This window comes from Dendrobates tinctorius, unplaced genomic scaffold, assembly GCF_039654945.1.
Source record: "Dendrobates tinctorius isolate UK_male_01 unplaced genomic scaffold, ASM3965494v1 ptg000083l, whole genome shotgun sequence".
NCBI lineage: Eukaryota > Metazoa > Chordata > Amphibia > Anura > Dendrobatidae > Dendrobates > Dendrobates tinctorius.
In genome coordinates this window covers 37,976,012-37,992,068 of record NW_027361751.1, presented here as the reverse complement: position 1 = coordinate 37,992,068, position 16,057 = coordinate 37,976,012, and the positions used below count along the sequence as shown (strand labels likewise).

At 41.7% G+C, this 16,057-nt stretch overlaps 1 protein-coding gene across 4 annotated transcripts in view; it reads right to left on the bottom strand.

Annotated features, from left to right (window-relative positions):
* GHR (growth hormone receptor) overlaps window positions 1-16,057 on the bottom strand; it is a 489,978-nt gene that overhangs the window by 190,800 nt on the left and 283,121 nt on the right. The window contains exon 1 of one of the 4 annotated variants that reach the window (XM_073584316.1): window positions 12,739-12,834. The exons of the other annotated variants lie outside the window; for them this stretch is intronic. The gene's annotated coding sequence lies outside the window, so the exon portion shown is untranslated. Of the gene's footprint in view, window positions 1-12,738; window positions 12,835-16,057 lie in introns of those variants that run through there. 4 annotated transcript variants of the gene reach the window in all.

Below are 16,057 nucleotides of genomic sequence, written 5' to 3'. Positions count from 1 at the left end.
GTGTGGACAGGTGCCAAGTCCTGCTAGGGAATGAAATTTCCATCTCCAGAAAGCTTGTCGGTAGAGGGAAGCATGAAGTGCTCTCAAATTTCCTGGAAGACGGCTGCACTGACTTTGGTCTTGATAAAACACAGTGGACCTACACCAGCAGATGACATGGCTCAACAAACCAACACTGATTGTGGAAATTTCACACTAGACCTCAAGCAGCTTGGATTGTGGCCTCTTAACTCTTCCTCCAGACTCTGGGACCTTGATTTCCAAATGAAGTGCTAAATTTACTTTCATCTGAAAACAACACCTTGGACCACTGAGCAACAGTCCAGTTCTTTTTCTCCTTGGCCCAGGTAAGACGCTTCTGGCGTTGTCTATTGGTCATGAGTGGCTTGACACAAGAAATGGGACACTTGTAGCCCTTGTCCTGGATATATCTGTGTGTGGTGGCTCTTGAAGTAATGACTCCAGCAGCATTCCACTCCTTGTGAATCTCCCCCAAATACAGTATTTGAATGGCCTTTTCTTAATCCTTTCAAGGCTGCGGTTATCCTGGTTGCTTGTGCACCTTTTTCTGCAACACTTTTTCTTTTCACTCAACCTTCCAATAATATGCTTGGATATAGCACTCTGTGAACAGCCAGCTTCTTTAGCAATGACCTTTTGTGGCTTACCCTCCTTGGGGAGTGTCAATGACTGCCTTCTGTACATCTGTCAAGTCAGCAGTCTTCCCCATGATTGTGGAGCCTACTGAAACAGACTAAGGGACCTCTGTAAATGCTTAGTGTTTTTTTGTTAATTATTCTAATTTACTGAGATAATGACTTTTTGGTTTTCATTGGCTGTAAGCCATAATCAACATTAACAGAAATAAACACTTGAAATAGATCACTCTGTTTGTAATGACTCTATATAATATATGAGTTTCACTTTTTGTATTAAAGAACTGAAAAATTCAATTTTTGATGATATTCTAATTTTGTGAGAAGTACTTGTATGTACATTATATATAGATTTGATATCTATTCATGGTGTATTTAATAAAATAAAATATTATATCCTCCATCATTTGATGTAATTATTGTGGAATATCCCCTCCTTCCCCCATTACCCAGTTTTATATACTTTTTCAATAAAGATTACCATATAGACTTGTGTATAAGCCGAGTTTCTCAGCACTTTTTTTGTGCTAAAAACACCCCCCTCGGCTTATACACAAGTCATTATCTATAAAGCCAGCGGGGGAGAGGGAGCGGCGGAGCAGCGGCAGGAGTCGACGGCTGCGGTTGGAACTGTGCTGCTGCTAAAGAGAAATGAATATTCATACTCACCATCCTCCACCCCGTCGCTGCATCTTCATTGGTTTCGGCGCCGGCAGCTCTTCCTGTGCTGAGCGATTACGTGGCACCGCTCACTGAGGTAATGAATATGCACACCTCCCAACACCCATAGGTGTGGAGGGAATATTCATTACCTTAATGAGCAGTGCCACGTGATCACTCAGCACAGGAAGAGCAGCAGGAAGCCGGCACCAACAGAGATGCTGCAAGGGCATGCTGGCACCAACGAATTGCTGCGAGGGCACGCTGGAGGACGGTGAGTAGGATGTGTTTTTTTGTAATAGGAAGCATGCATACCAGGATGGGAGGGGGTGAGCCATGCATGCAACAATGGGACGGGGGAGCCATGCATACAATGACGGGACCGAGGGAGCCATGCATACAACGACGAGACCGGGGGAGCCATGCATACAATGAAAGACGTGATGACCCATAGATACGACAGGACGGGGGCGTGCCACGCATAGCAGGACAGGAAGGGGGAAGCCACACATAGCACGATAAGGATGAGGGCACAATGCATACCCAGCTTATACTAGAGTCAATAAGCTTACCCAGTTTTCCGTGGAAAAATTAGGTGCCTCGGCTTATACTCAGGTCAGCTTATACTCGAATATATATGGTACTTATTATATTTTGAATAGCTTTGGTGTAGTATAAATTTTTAGGATGGTAGATTTGTACTTGATACATCACAGAGATACACTTAAGTTACTTAAGTTTTGTTAATTAATATTTTTGAGGTGTCTTAGCCCATTCCTCATGGGTAATGGCCTATTGTTCAAGAAAAGTTTTGGGTTTGGATGCTGCAGCCACAGTCTTCAAATCCCATCAAAGATTTCATTTCTACGGGGTCCAAGTCAGGCAACTGTTACGATCACTCCAGTATATTCCAGGACTTTTGATTCCAAGCTTTGATGGACAGTAAGATGCTTGGGATCATTGTCCTGTCGTAAGGTCCAATGACGACGAAGATTCAGCTTTCTCTCTGAAGGAATGAAGGTATTTTCTCCAAGGATTTCCTGAAAATTGATTGAATTCATCTTGCCCTCTACACCCTGCAGGATTCCCTTGCCAGAGTAAGCAAAGCAGCCCTAGACTATTACTAAGCCACTGCCATGCTTCTTTGTAGGCATTACTGAGCCACCACCATGCTTTACTGCAGGCATCACCGAACCACCACCATGCTTTACAGCAGGCATCACAAAGCCACCTGCATGCTTTACAGCAGGCATTACTGAGCTACCACCATGCTTCACTGCAGGCATCACTAAGCCACCGCCATGCTTCAGTGCAGGCAGGGTGTCCGTTTTAGTGTATGCTTCATTCCACCTCATATAGACATACCACTGATCCAAAGGCCTGAAAAGTTTCAGTTTTGTTTAATTGCTCCACAGAAAAAGCAGCCCCAAACTTCTTTGACTTTAGCTACAGTGCTGCTCACCATTATTGGCACCCCTTCATTTTTTCATAGACTGTACAATATCTCCATAAATAAGCGGAAATGTACCAAACTTATATCCTCAGGATTTTTTAATTATTAGTCGAAAGTAATGCAACAATAAAACATTTTTTTCAACTTACATATTGCAATTCCAAAGAAACAGAATAAACAGCATGTGCAGCAATAAAGGCACCCCTAACTAATACGTGGATGCACACCCTTTGGCATTGATGACAGCATCCAAACGTTTCTTGAAGCCATCAACAAGGTTCTTGAACTTGTATTTTCTCTCACTCTTCCTTTGCAGTTTGTTCAAGCTCTTGAATGTTTGCAGGGTTTTTTTTTCAATGGCAGATTTCAGCTCACCCCAAAGATTTTCACTAGCATTGAGGTCAGAACTCACTGCTGGCCTTTTTAAAACAGTCCATTTTTTTCAACCATTCCTGTGTACTTTTTGATGTGTGCTTTGGGTCATTGTCTTACTGGAGGACCCATGATCTTCGAATCAAACCAATTTTTCTTACACATTTTGCTCTAACATCTCTTGATAATTCTCAGATTTCATGATTACTTTGATATGGTCAAGGCCTCCAGTACTGGACACAGCAAATAAAACCCACAGCAGTATGGATCCTCCACCCTACTTAACTGTTGGTAGGGTGTTATTTTCCTTATAAGCTTCATTGCGCTGTCTGTAAACAAACTGTTACTTTGCATTGCCAGAAAGCTCTAATTTTGTTTCATCTGTCCACAGAACATTTTTCCAGAATGATTGTGGTTTGTCGAGGTACACCTTGGCAAAGAACAGTCATTCCTTTTTACGTCTTTTCTTCAACAATGGTTTCTTTCCTGGTCTTCACCCATAAAGTTCTGCTTGCTTTACTGTGTTGCATATGGTACTTGTTGAAACCATGACCCCAGATTCCTCCAGGTTGGCCTCCAGGTCTTTGGATGTTTGACGTTGTGTTTTTTCCACAATTTGCACCAACCTTCGAAGACATCTCTTGTCAATTTTTTCCTTTCTCCCCACCCAGGAAGGTTCATGACGGTTCCATGCTTGGCAAACTTCTTAATGACATTGCACACTGTTGAAACTGGGATACCAAGGTTATTGGAGATGGCCTTATACCATTTGGAAGTCTTGCGTTTGCTAATAGCAGCAGTTCTGATGTCCTCAGACAGCTCCTTTGTCTTTACCATTGTAACAAAGGAACAGGGCCTACTATGTGTTATTTTTAAAACACTCAAGTCATCATTCATTGGCTAATTTATGTCACATGGGCACCGACAATCACAGTTGATTCTCATTTGTGATTTTCCACACGCAAGTCAAACTGTATTTCCAAACTAATTTAATGTAAAGGGTGCCAATACCTGTATCACAGCAGCTTTAGGTTTTTCTATTCTTCCCTCCCATTGTTTTTTTATTACATTTTTTATCATTTGCTCTTTTGTATTTACTACAAGTGCTGTATACAAAAAAACTTTCACTTGATTCATTTTTTTCAGGAGATATTCCACATTAAGTACTTAAAATTGGGTGCCAATAACGATGAGCAAGACTGTATGAACATACTGGAGCTGACTTTTATTGTGTTTTTGGCTCATCAGAAGCGTACATCTTGAAGCTTGAGCATGGAGACCTTTAGTATTTAGCATGTAACTTACTGTACAAACTGAAACCTCAGTACTTGCTGCCACCAACCCTTGCCACAGGAATCTGGTGCCAGCCACTGATGGCCTCCTGTTTCTGCCATGACCGTGTAGTCTAACTACAACTGGAAGACTGTTCTTCCATTTATATCTCTAGGAACATACAATGCTTTGCTATCTTTTTATATCCTTTTCCTTTTTTTGTGCTAAGTAGTGGTCTCGCTCATCTTTTTGGACCACTCTCTTGACTTAGACATATTTCTCTCAAGAAATCAAATGTCACAGTCAATAAACCCCTAGACAGTCCAGGTATTCGATGTGTTTCATGTCAAGCAGACCTAATGTAACTAATAATCTACAGTATATCACGTATAGCAAGTGTTCATGAGAAAAGACTTGATTTGCAAATGTGTGCTCTTATGAGGATTTTATTCAGGGGGTCAAATCATTCTGAGACTGCAGTAGGTAGTAAAACTATGTTCCCACAATGAGAGTTTGGGGAGTTTTGGACGTTGCAGATTTTCTCCAGCATTTCTGAACCTATAAGGTAAAGTAGGTTAAATGCATTTATGAGTGCATTCCTCACCATTTTGCCCAGCAGAAGCGCTCTAAAAATGAGGGGTTTCTTTTTTTTTTTTTTTATCTACGGATGTTCCGCATCTAACGCAGTTCATTGGAGAAAATCAGCACATAAAACTCAACGTACCCGGGAAAAAAATTCACTTGTTGCGAATTTCAAAATTGAACCGTCGGTCAGTTTACATGGCATTAAAAAAAGGACAGTGGGCATGAGATTTCTGTAAATATTACAGTGAAAATTTGCAGTGTCAAAAATTCACAGAAAAAATCATCCTGGCAATTTTACCTAACAGTGACATTTTGTCTTGAGATATTCAAAATATTCTTCTTTGATTAGTTTACTGCAAACATCAGAATGTTTGCCAATTTTGCTAAAAAAAAAAAAAAAAAAAAAAAAAAGTAGTAGTAGAAGTAGTTTGCAATGCGGGTTGAATCATTTTCACCTGTATATTGGATCCACTGATGAAGCCACTAGTATATGTCTTCTTCTAGAAATGACATTCCTGCTCAACTTATCACATTCACTTTTCTTTTGCTATGGGACACTTTTTTTCTATTTATCGTTATGCATGAGGTTTTACACACACTGCCACTTGTATGGATGGTTTCTTCATGTCTGCCAGTTTTTATTTTGGCAAAATGGACTAAAATTCCACAACACTTTGCAGTCTGTGAGGCCTGATGCACATTAGAGAAGGGTTTTTGTTAAAAAATAAAAAGCTGCTATGATACACAAATGAAATTTCTTGCTTTACTGGATATACTCTAATATATAGTAACATAGTTATTAAGGTTGAAGAAAGACTTTAAGCCCATCTAGTTCAACCCATATCCTGTCCTAACTTGCCCTAACATGTTGATCCAGAGGAAGGCAAAAAACCCCATGTGGCAAACAGTAAGCTTCACATTGGGGAAAAAATTCCTTCCCGACTCCACTTACGGCAATCAGACTAGCTCCCTGGATCAACGCAATATTAAGGAAACTAGTCTATATACCCTGTAACATTATACTTATCAAGAAAGGCATCCAGTCCCTTCTTAAATTTTATTAGGGAATCACTCATTACAACATCATATGGCAGAGAGTTCCATAGTCTCACTGCTCTTACAGTAAAGAATCCGCGTCTGTGAGTATGCTTAAACCTTCTTTCCTCCAGACGTAGAGGATGCCCCCTTGTCCCCGTCACAGGTCTAAGAGTAAAAAGATCATTAGAAAGGTCTTCGTACTGTCCCCGCATATATTTATACATTGTAATAAGATCACCCCTAAGCCTTCGATTTTCCAAACTAAATAACCCCAAGTGTAATAACCTGTCTTGGTATTGCAGACCCCCTAGTTCCCTAATAACCTTGGTCGCTCTTCTCTGCACCCGCTCTAGTTCTGCTATGTCTTTCTTATACAACGGAGACCATAACTGTACACAGTATTCTAAGTGTGGTCGCACTAGTGACTTATATAGAGGTAAAATTATGTTCTCCTCATGAGCATCTATGCCTCTTTTAATGCATCCCATTATTTTATTTGCCTTTGCAGCAGCTCCCTGACACAGGCCACTAAATGTGAGTTTGTCGTCCACCCATACACCCTGGTCTTTTTCAGTCACAGTTTTGCCCAGTGTTTTACAAGAAGGCCGGCATCACACTAGAGAGGAATACGGACGAGTGAGAGGCGTTAAAAAAACGCATTGCACATTGACCAATGATTCTCTATGGGTTTGCTCCCATCAGCCGTATTTTTCTCTCGTATTTTCTACGGTCCGTGCTGCGATTGTCAGCGTATTACGACCGTAGTACGCCAATGCAAGTCTATGGGTGCGCAAAAAAACCGCATTACACACGGACCACCCGTTTGACTTGCAAGAAATATGCAAGACTTCTCCTGGTGACAGGAAAAGGGCCAATCCATCATCAGGAAGCTTAGACATGCAAATTAGCTCAAAAAGTGCTCCAGACATCCAGGAAGTACGACCTCCACGGAGTACAGCATCATGGCACCCTACCAGAATCTGAATGTGGAGCTGCTAATTGTTCTTGTGCAGGATCGCCTGGAATTATGGGACCAACGGGATGCACATTATGCCGACCGGGCAAGAAAGGAGGCTGCATGGAGGCGCATATGTCGCAAAATGTTCCCTGATTTTGGTGATCGGCCACGTGAGGAGCAGCAGCACATAAGTACGTGCACATAAATTATGTATGTCAAATTACCTGCCATCAAAAAATTATTTTACAAGTAGGCTCCCCACATCCTGTGCTTCTGATATTGGGCTCTTGTGGCTTGTAAATTATTTTTGGACCCACTGTTTGACCCTGAGAGAATGTTACCCTGTCCCCAAGCTCCTCATAATGCCTAGCAAAAACAGTATAAAGAGTTGCTAATTGCCACATGAGCTACTGTGACCCTGTACATCTGGCCTGGTTGCACCGATGCTATATGCCACCCTGGGTAGAACTCACACCCTAATAGGCCACATGACTTTGATACTAGTTCAAAAACTTGTTTTAGGCAAATTGTAATTTTTCATTCTTTTATGTCACATTGCAGTCGAAGATGTGATGAGATGTTGACGCCACATCTGTGACCAGTATCGCCGTGAGCGCCAGCAGCGGGCAAGAAGTGGTTCTGCGGCCCACACAAAGCGGAAATATGTTTATTTCGACTGCCTCTCGTTCCTCGCTCCAATTATGGATCTCAGACCGTAAGTAAACCACAAACTCCACAAGACACAAATGCTTTATAGGGCCCGATCAAAAATGTCCTTTTTCTACATTGCATATTTAATCAGAGAACTCAGTCTAACATCACTGAAAGGGAGCCAGGGTCTGATTCAGAGGCCATCATCGATCCTGTAGGTGGAGGGGTTGAGGTGTCTGGCACATCTTGTGACCTTCCAAAGAGCCAGGCCCAAGTGACTTCTCCTGCTCGACCTGATCCTGCCCTAGATCCTGGCCCGCCACCAGAAACACCACCACCAGGAACAGAGCCACTACAAGGACTGTCAGCTGCATCACCACCCGACATCCAGAATGAACAGGGCAACAGCAGCAGCCCAACTGTTCGGCTAGAGGGCTCCCCCCAGCCTGATGTGCCATGCAGGCGACGTAGACGAAGGCGCCATATCCCTGCCACTGATACCAGGACCAATGTGGATACAGGGGACCAAAATTCTCTTACCAGAGTTGCCACTGATGATGGGGAGGAGGAGTACTCACGCAGCCTTGCCCATTATCTTCGTTCCCTTCCCCGTGAGGTGCGGCTACGTGTGCGAGGATCCATTCAGATCCCAATTGGCGCAAGCACACCCCCCATTACCCCTTATGAGCTGTTTGAGTTTCTGGAGAGGTGGCAGCTGTCACCCAGGAATCTCATGCGTCTTAACCCACACCCCCAAGTGCTTGCTCAATCAGGGTCTGAGGATCCTCCTACACGTGGGCCTACACCTCACACCCTTCCCCCCTACCCAACATTGGCAACATCATTCCCAAATGTCAGGGTATAACCCAGCACACTAATATGGCCACTTGTTCCCAGCCAATGTTGGAGGCTGGTCCCAATCTGGTTGGGGACGACATGGCCATTTTGGTGGTTTAGACTCACAGCCCTACCAGCCCCAACAGGAGAGTCGTCTCCAATATCATAGTGCCCAGTATCCACCTCAAGCCCATGAGCCGGCCCACTACCTCCATCATGGGCAAGAGTATGCCCCCACACAGGCCGAGGGCTAAGTTTGCCAAACTAGCCATCAGGCAACACAGGCTGGGCTGCCGCCTTCTCCCCCCCTACATACTACAATTTATAAGTTTGTGTGTTTTTTTGTGGTTAATGCTGTATTGTAACATTTTAACAATTTTTTTGGTTCTAAGGCCAATTATGGCCATTTTGCAAAATAACATTTGGCTTCACAAGGCCTTTAAAAAAAGGATACATAAAAAGTTTTAACTTTCAATTGTTGTTGTCTTTATCAATGATGCACTTACATCACGACATGCTGCCATATGCTTACACATTGATTTAGAAACAGAGAAAAGACATAAGGGGTTGTAATATATATAGTTTCCCAAAGGCCAAAAAGAAAAATTTACACCATAGACACAGCATGCTCTTGCCAAGAAGTTTCCCCCTCAGGTGACAAAGTAATTTGTAAAAATATCACGCACTTTGAGCCCAGAGAGCGATCTACGTTGAGGGTTGATAGGTGATCTCGACCTACATTGTCTCACCCACGCACAACACCAGCAGAGGAGGAACAATCATGTATCCTGGTGAAGTTATGGTGAACGCCACATGCTTTAATTACTTCATTTACATTTTGTTCACTCAGCTGAATGGCAGACTGTAGGACCCGCCATTTGGCCCAATGAATGCCAAAGGAACACTCCACCAGTCGCCGAGCACGTGATAGGCGCAAGTTACAAATTCAGCGCCGGTGGTCCAGGTTGCGCCGGGGATATGGCCTCATAAAATTGCGAGTTAACTGAAACGCCTCATCTGCCACAAGGACATAAGGGACTGATTCTTGAGTGGATCCTGGTAGCTGGCGTGGTGGTGGTAGATCCAACTGGTTGGTGCGTAGCCGCTGACCCATAATAGAAGTATTGAAGCCTCTAGAGTCTCCCGTCCTTCCATAGGCCCCAATGTCAACAATTTTAAACTTGTATTGAGGGTCGGCCAGAGCCAACAATACAACAGAAAAGTATTGTTTATAATTGAAGAATTGTGAGCCAGAGTTCGGCAGCTTATGCACCCGGATATGTTTGCCATCAAGGGCCCCAATACAATTAGGAAACTGGCATTCCTCCTCCAAGTCCCTTGATATCCTCATCCAGTCTTCCATCCTGGGCTGGGGCATCACGAGTTGATGTAGTCTTGACCATATTTGACTACATGTCGACCTGACTATGCCAGAAATGGTAGATCTTCCAATGAGAAACTCATGGTGGAGGGTGGCATAAGACAGGCCAGTGGACAGGAAGCTGAAGAACAACAGAAATGGAACATTTTAGAATGCACAAATTAACAAAACACCAGGTACATACATACCAAAATGTTAGTGATTCATATCTACTAATACACATATATTTGGTCGCACAATCACTACGTGATATTCAGTACACATAACATTCTGGTCTGTAAATTTATATATATCTGGAATAAGATGAGGGCATTAAACTTAGGACAAAATAAAAAACATACTTTGGGCAACACATCATGAACATAGAGAATGTGGTTGTGTAGTACATACCGTAATGTGAGTAGAAGTCGCTCCTCTGCAGATATAGCTTTGCGCATCCTTGTGTCCTGAAAGGTTATCCCAGGATCCCAGGGCGCACTGTCTCCAAAAGTAGATCAAATGTTGCAAGGCTCATGCGACAGTATTTGTAAAATTTTTCTGGATGATCCCACAGAGAAGAATAGAGGGGCTGAAAATGACCTCTTGTGAGTCGTTGCCTCAAAAGTGGATGCACCCACATTCGTCTCCTCCTCCTCGGATCCACAATCACTGGGTATGGCTGGCCAAAGCAGCGGGACAAAACCCAGTTGAAGAGAACACAGTCAGTTGGGGTGAACTAAAGTGTGTCAAACTTGTTTGCTAACAACCAGCAAGACACCAACACAAGCACAGCACCAAAATGGGCAGATTGGATGCTGCCTCCTGATGTTGAGGCAATAAATAGGGTTTGTGCTGATGATTTAAATTATAAATTATGTGCAGGCCTCAAAATGGTTAAATGTCCATTTTGCAAGGTTGCGAGAAAAAAACGGTATACGGATCACATACGGATTACATACGGATGCTTACATGAGAAAAATACGCGGCCACACCCTGACAACGGATGACATACGGAGCACTATTTAGGGACCATTTATGCGTATTACGGACGTAAAATACGGTCCGTATTTTTCTACATTGTGTGTGACTCCAGCCTTAAGCACATAATTATACATCTTGTTTGTTCTACCCAAGTGCATGACCTTACATTTATCCCCATTAAAGCTCATTTGCCATTTATCAGCTCAAGCTTCTAGTTTACATAAATCCTCATGTAATATAAAATTCTACATGCCAGTTTCACATTTTTTTGGCATTTGGGACTAGTCCAGTCAATTTTAGACCCTTTATGAAGATAAGTAACTTTTTTTAATCTGTACATTGAAGGTTACCCAATGGATGGTAGGGGTGGCCCCCAGGCGGTGGTGCTTGAGGGGACCCGAAGACCTCTCTACTAGATAAAACTAATATTATAAATGGTTCATGGCTTGGGGATCTGTTTTTGCATTTGGGACCCAGGAGCTTAAAATTGCAATCCTTGGATATTAAGGCTCAGTTCTCATGTCTGTTTGGGAACAGACAACTTGAATTTGTTGCTAATTGATGAAATTCAGAGCAGAAGAGTCCATTGATTATTACGAGGTCTGTTTGGGATTCTGGTACATGTCAGTTTTTTTTTTTATTAGAACGGAAAACAAAGTTCTGTATGCTACGCTTATTCTTCTGTTCTGAAAACGGACTCTTGAGAGCCCACATGCGTTTTGACCTTGATGAGGATGACCACATATTGGTTGTCACTAGTGACCTCCGAGTATTTTGGCGTGCTCGGAGATTACGTTTTTGTCGAAGAAGCTGCATGATTTACAGCTACTAGACAGCCTCAATACATGTGGGGATTTCCTAACAAACAGGTATTCCTCACATGTATTCAGCCTGTTCAGCAGACGCAAATCATGCAGCTGCGTCGACACAAACTAAATCTCCAAGCACGCCAAAATACTCGGAGGACACCCGAGCAACGGGTATACTCGCTCATCACTAGTTGTCACCCACCTTTCACAGAATTGGCCCTTGGTAGAAAATAGCCTAATAGACTGTAATTTTAAATAACCTGATAGGACTCAGTGACTCACTAATGTGTAATTACCCTTCAGTCTCACAGAATCCCTACAGAATATTTTAGAATGTGGTAATATTGTGGTAGGAGACGTTTACAACAAAATAAAAAGTATAATTAATATACACGGTATATTAAAATAAAAACAAAACATGAATAATTGCAAAATTTCCTAAGTCTTGCTTAAATATTCAAATTGTCTTGCATATTTAATTTCCCAGAGGAGCATGAATGACTTACAAGTCTCCTCACTCTGACATTCCAGGCTTGGCTTGTCACTCTCCACAAGGTGAAACATTACTCCTTAGACCTAAGTGTTGCTTACAATTTAATTTTGAGTCCTTACTGATATTAATGCATTTATATCAGTCACATATATTATGTATATATATATATATATATATATATATTTATATATACACACACACACGCACAAGCAAAAACATATCCATACATGGACTACAGAGTGTATATATAAACTGCATAATTTCATATGAGTAAAAAATCCAAAACAAGACTTCTCCCTTTACATAACAATTACATAATAGCCAATTTTAAAACATCCTTTCCCTTCACTTATTTAAAAAAAAAAAATAGAAAGAAAAAGTAAACTGCCTTAATTGGGAGCAGACACCAGTGCGCTCTTTCCGTCTATAATTCCCAATGCATGGCGATAAATACCGCTCACTTTCCATGCTCCTCTCAAGATTCGGTAACCTGAGCTCAGCCCATATTTATGAAGAAATAGACTTCTCAATTTTTAGGTTCAGGGAAAAAAAGCCACTGCTCTATATATATATATATATATATATATATATATATAATCACATAAAATATAACCTGAGATCACAGCCAGTTCCGAGTCCAGGAATCCCAGTAGTTATATTCCCCAAACATTCAGTATCTCTCCTACAATGTTTTCTGTCATCTGTGTTTTATCCCAAGTACTAAAGAGCAGAGATTTAACCAAACAGTGCATGCCCCTTGGCCTCGGTGAGCAAATACTGTCATCGATAATGACACCGTGCAAGTTATTCGGCTGTGTGTGCGTTTAGTTGCTGAGGTTTTTTTTTTCTTGCAGCCCTGTCTTCCTCCATAAAAAGTGATGTGTGAGGACTATCTTTGATTTAGCATAACTGCATTATTTGTAGTTTCCTTTCTTACAGCTTATGGTTAGGGGCACTTGACCAGCAGGGGGCGTCAGGTCAGTTGTGGACAATGACCAGGGAGTTTCCTATACGGCCCCTGTCTTCCCTGGCTGGTTTGCTGGTTCTCTCCTACACTCCCCCTATAGAATGACCTCACCGCCTTCTGTGAATAGCATTTCCACATCAGGAGGAGAGGTTGAGGCCTTACAGCTATTGTAGTTCTAGAAGTCACAGCAAAACCAACCAGCTGAATACTTTGCACTGAATGGGCCACAAATATCCAATTATGAAATACTTATGGAATATGTTGCCAGCCACATATGAAGCAAATTTATAAAACATGACAGGCAGATACTTAGCAAGCCATAGAAACCATTACTAAATTTCACTACTGGATAGAGGTGAGCAATAAGATTCACACTGCCCTGCTTCATTGTCTAGTCCGGTCCTCCTTGATAGCCTTCACTTTTGGGCCCGGCATCCTCGACTAATTATCATGGCGCCTCTTCCATTTATTTGGCCTTACAACATCAGAACTAGTACCTAAGCCTCACGTCACGGCAGCAAGGCCGAGGTGTCTAGGATGCCGGCCCAAGGATGCTGGGCGCAGAAATGAAGACTGCCTTGGTCCATCTGCCATGGAAGACTGGACACCAGACCAGGGCAGAGCAAATATTTTTGCTCCACTGTACTCTACAATAAACGACAACAATTACACGTTTGTGGCTATATCTACAGAACATGCCATCATTACATGATACAGGTAGGTCCCACTTCTGGAACGTGCCTCTTAATCAGAAGAGTTTTACTAGTGACGTGCGCCACACCTCATCATGAATTAGATGAGCTGTGGCGTCACGCCTCCGCCAAGCCCACGTCTTGCCCCATTTCCGACCATTTTACCAGAGAAGGTTGAAACTGAAAACATCAAACATTTGCACAAATTTTGAACAACTCCGAGTTGCGCACAAATATTGCAACTTTACGCTAGATTTTTTGCAAAATTACTTTGATGAATTATAGCCTTAATGTTTGATTCATTCTTGAACTTGTGCCTTTTTTCTTCTAGTTTCTAGTGTTTTTTTCCTGTTTTTCATTTACGCCTTATACTTCTTTAAAATTGTACCTATTTTAAAGGGAGTCCATCACTCGCAAAATGAAACCTAACAAGTTCTAAACGGGACTTAGCTCCTATAAATATTATACCTGCATTATAGTTACTTTCAAACTTGCTTTATTCCATGTATGAACGAGGGCCAAGGGCTCAGAGCACTGTTACGCCTTCTCAATTTATATTATATAAGCAGGTCCCCGATTCTGGTAGACTGTCGTCGCTTGGTCAGAGCAACACTTACTGAACCTAAACTGCGACCCTTCACAGAGTACGTCTGAAAAATATTCAGGATTGAGAGTCCTCAGTAGTTGATACCTTTTAATGGCTAACTGAAAAGATGGTAATACATTGCAAGCTTTCGAGACTACTCAGGTCTCTTCATCAGGCTAACTAATGCAGTGCTGGAATGAATGTGTCGCATGGATTTATGTCTTTTTACATCAATTAAGGAATTTCCTTTTAAAACCGTGTGGGGGCATCACAACACAGAACTAGACCCCAATCAGAGGACCATAAAACATCCAGACTCCTTATCTATGAACTGGTCCAATGTTTATATTTATGTTTCTCCCTCTCCCATATTGATAGTTCTGCTTCACGTCACTTGTCTTATCTATTGCATTTTTTCTAGGCTGTATTGTGCATAAATATGTGACTTCAGATTTTGTATTAGTCTAGCCTGATGAAGAGACCTGAGTAGTCTCGAAAGCTTGCAATGTGTTACCATCTTTTCAGTTAGCCATTAAAAGGTATCAACTACTGAGGACTCTCAATCCTGAATATTTTTCTATCTACTGGCTAAGGCCTCTTTCACACTTCAGTTTTTTGCATCAGTTATAATCCGCCAAAAAGGCGGACAAGCGGATCCGTTCTAAACTGATCCTGAAAATGAAGAAATTTAAAGGAATCGCTGGAGAGAGAGAGAGAGAGAGAGAGAGAGAATTTTTTTTTTTGTCCGGCACCCAGAAAGAAATTCGGGTTAAATCAGTGTTTGCAGGATCCGCCAGAGAAAAAAACGTTACAAGCTCCGTTTTGAAATTTTTGAGGATGGTGACGGACAGCAACTTTTGGCGGATCCTCACAAAAAACGGATGCAACGGACAGCAATCCGTCACAATCCGCCATTAATGCAAGTCAATGGGAAAAAAACGGATCCTCAAAAAAAAATTGAGGATCCGTTTTTTTCAAAACCTGGCGGATTGTGACTGATTGTAAAAAACGGAAGTGTGAAAGAGGCCTAACATGGTACAAAGATATACAGAGTACGTCTGACAATTTTTCCTGAAATTAATTTTACATTTTAACAGAACACATTACCATTAGCTCCAAACAGTTGCCAAAAAATGTTTAAAGACCATAATAATGAACAGTTAAGATTTTTCCCAAAATTTATAAGCCGAATAGAACAATTTGGTGCAAAAGTGTCAACAAATACCACCAGACAAAAAAAAAAAGAAAAATGACTTAAAAAAACTTCGGCAAAATGATACATATTAATGGATTAAAAGTTTAATAGAAAGTGTTCCACATTCTTGACCATGGTTTGGTACTTCTGTAGTCTTGTCTGTTTTGGAACTTTGCCATTCATTTGACAGGTTGTCAGACAAGAATGAAGGTCCCGACTTCTCTTATACATACACTTAAAAGAACATAAACAACAGCTTTATGATATAACCGCAGAGTTCAGCTCACAGGGACCAAAATGTAAGCTCTCGCCAAGAGCGCAAATTTACCTTTAGACACAATTTTCCAAGTTAAATACAGCAATTACCATATCTACATACAATGCTGAGTAGCTTTATTAATGCATTTAATCACTTACGATATACTGAAAGACCTCTCTAAAAGGAAGGGGCCCTACTTCAACTCTCTGAGCTCAAAGACTTGCAAGGGTTGG